Genomic DNA, 3,735 nt, shown 5'->3' on the forward strand with positions numbered 1-3,735 from the left:
TCCACTTGGTTGAGTCAGCCCCCTCCGCAAGTTTTTATGGCCTGTGCTGCACCACAGTGCTCAGCCACCATTTTTTGCCTAGAAGGTCATACGTTTCCTCCCTCAGCTTGTGGGAGGTAATATTTATGTGTGGCTGGACCAGACCAGACCAGACCGGACCAGACCGGGCCGCGACAAGTATAGTATGGTGCTACTAAAGGTAACATAACAGTCACCACTCTCTGCAGGGAGATGATCGAGAAGTGAGCGAGTGACGATATGCATTCGCTCACTTCTGGATCTATTGATCCGATGTGTGACAGTTTCATTGTCACACGTCAGCTCTATTTATTTTATTTATTTATTTATTACAGGTATTTATATAGCGTCGACAATTTACGCAGCATTTTACATAGTTGCACATTCACATCAGTCCCTACCCTCAAGGAGCTTACAATCTATGGTCCCTATCTTCCATGCATACATATGAAGGCCAACTTAAAGAGGAGCCAATTAACCTTCCAGCATGTCTTCGGAGTGTGGGAGGAAACCAGAGTACCCGGAGGAAACCCATGCAAGCACAGGGAGAACGTGCAAACTCCTTGCAGATAGTGACCTGGCCGGGATGAGTGATTTTCACTGACCTCATAGTTCTCCTTTAAACTTCAATGTGAGTATGAAAAAGTTATGTCTTTGAAAGCAGGTAGACTCTCCCACTATGATAAACACTGGAAACCTTGAACACTTTGGCATAAAGCATCAAGATCGGCAATTATTTATGGTTCATTTATTTGGCTATAGTTGTTACTATTTGCTTGCACTTTCTTTTTATTTATCTCCTTTTAATTTCCCATCCATCTGTACTTGTTATTCCTAGAATTCCGCTATCCTTATTTTACTTTCTTAAATTTATTTTATGGATATGTTTTTTCCACTTTTGTTGTGCATATGTTACACATTTACTTGTGTCTTTATTGATATATTTCAATCTTTTTTTATATGTACTACATATTATTTTTCTATCTGTATTTGAAATTTTCCAATAAAAACTATTAAAAATAAAAATTAGAGTGTATTGTGCTAGCTATGGCTAGTCCTCCAGCTTATACACCCCATAGTCAAAGGGATCCACTCCTCACTCTAGAGAGTGAATCATATGGTTTAGGCATGTTTTTTTCATTTGAAGATGCAGAACCTGCTCGCCCCTTACTAGCTGTGCATAACCTCTGCTGCTTCCTTTCAGCCTATCTGACATTATGAATACAGGGCATTGACTAACTTTATTATCAGTTACGGTAATAGAGGGATTGAGGAATTGGTGCTTTGGTTCACTTAACAATGTTGATGAAAGCGGCTTTGCCTGTGTCAGGAGCAAGTTCACATTGCTGACCCCTCTAAAACAGACCCTAGCAAAATATATGACAATTAAATATACCTTCCTAAAGAAAATAAAACCTAAAACTCTAAACCTCAACCCTAAAACATTAAACCTCAACTTCAGACCCTTGGGTCTGAATGGTGCCATATTTTCCAAGGTAGCCATGCACCCTGTTATTTTAAAGTTTCCTGTGTTGTGATAGTGATAATCTTTTATTCATTGATGGAATGCTGACTGCAATGGTTCAACTGCAAGTATGCAGCACTGAAGCCACAATTTAGGTAGTATTTGGAAGCTCAATGCAAACATCAAAGCAAATCTCTTGCATATAAAGCTAAATTACAGTGTTGTAGAACAAGTAAAACAATTGCTTCAGATGTTAATGGAACAAATGCTCTTCCAGTGCACTTTCAATAATTAAACCGACCCTGGCTTCAAAAAGCTTTGCTGTGAGTCTTCCTTGGAGCCACACAGCCTGCCTTAAAAACATTCCTAGTCATCTGCTAAACCTCAATGCATGCACAGCCTAGACTCCTTAGACTTCCATGGAAGGACTTTTCACAGCCATCCAACCTGTTGATGGACCTGAATATGCACAAAGGGCACCAGATTATTCTGAAAATGTTTAAGCTGAACTGTGGTACTTCTAGCAAACTGCACAGCAAAGATTAAGGAAATCTTTGATTTGATAAATGTATCTGTCCCATGAGCACATTTAAAGTCCATCAGAGCAAAGATCTCTGGGGAGCTCCAAGGGAGGTCAATATAACCTATTACATAATTGCTTGGGGGAACAACAGTGGATAGTGCACTGCATTTAAATTCATGTTGCCATTGCTGAGTTATCAGTAATGAAAATCCAGAGGTTTGGACCTTTTTATTTAAATCTCTTAAGCAGAAATCTCCTTGAAGTTGGGAGCTCTGGATCCCTTTAGTGAATTTGGTAAAACATTCCCTTGGAAGTTATTTCCCCCTCCCACCAATACTTACCTTTGCTGTGATCTCCAACTGCTCTGTTCATGTGCTGGAGCCCTGTGAAATTCCCCATACTTCTGGCAGTGGGCAGCATGTGACCATCTTTTTATGATACAGTGCACAATTCCTCAGTGGGAGGAGGTACTAGACCTTTGTAAGATCTAAACATTAGACATGTGTAATTCCTTTCAGAAAGATTTGTTATTCAGACAAATTTTCGTTATTCAGAGATTCGGATACATCCAAATTTCCAAATGACAGAAATGACAAATAAAAATGAATCTGAATTTCCGGTAACTAACATTTAGAACAAAATTAGTTATCTGTAGTCTGCACACATTTTCATTTCTGGTCGAATGTTTGTTGCAGCAAAGTGACAGGCAAAAGAAAAAAAATTAATTTTTTTACAGTGCAGAAGAGGAAAAAAATGTGTGAGGTTCCCCCCACCCTTTAGGTCAGGTAGGGATGTTAGGAGGGACCCCCCTGAGGTTGAAAAAAAAAGTTGGTGTGGTTCCCCCAAAAAACAATACCAGGCCTTTTAGGTCTGGTAGGAATTATAAGGGGGAACCCCACCCCCCCAAAATTGGGGGAGAAAACGTGGGATCCCCCCTAACATTTTTAAAAGACCCTTGATCCGAGCACAGGCCCGGCAGGACAGGAAAGGGGAGGGATGATCGAGCACCCCCCTCCCTGCGCCTTAACAGGCCTTGTGCCCTCGGCATTGGGAGGGTGTCCCCATGCCGATGGGGACAAGGGCCTCTTCCCCACAGCCCTGACCCAGTGGTTGTGTGGGTCTGCGGGCTTATTTGCATCAAGGTACCCCTTTAATTAAGGGCGGCCCAGATGCTGCCCCCTTCTGAATCCGTAAGGGGTGCTTGTACCCCTACTCACTCACTAAAGGGTTAAACAAAAATGTAAATAAAGAAAAAGAAAAAAATCCTTTAATTGAAAAAAAAACCAAAGAGTAAATTTTTCCTTTATTAAAAAAATGGCTCCATCGATGTAATCCAACATCAATAATGATGCACGATGCCTGACGACTCGCCACAATAAAAAAAGTCACACCGCACGCCGACCCGTCCGAACCCGACGAAGACTCTCTGCAAAATGGACAGAGGAAGTTGGAAGTGACGTAACGCGGATCTATGTGAGCATTACGATCATAGAGACAGGAATGCCAGTTGACACCATTTATGTGCAATTGCCTTATTTTAATTGTAAGTGCATTTTAATCATTTTAAATACATTTATTCTGACATACTACACTATGGGAAGCATTTTTTCCTCTCTCTGAGTACAAGAGAAGGTGGAAGATGGAGGAATAGTATTAGACGGTTTTGGAAGGATAAGCTAGAGTTTAGAAGAATATACCCCAATTTATTGTTGGATCAAAAAACGAGGGA

The sequence above is a fragment of the Nanorana parkeri genome, unplaced genomic scaffold (assembly GCF_000935625.1).
Source record: "Nanorana parkeri isolate BGI_ZX_2015 unplaced genomic scaffold, ASM93562v1 scaffold101, whole genome shotgun sequence".
NCBI classification, from domain to species: domain Eukaryota; kingdom Metazoa; phylum Chordata; class Amphibia; order Anura; family Dicroglossidae; genus Nanorana; species Nanorana parkeri.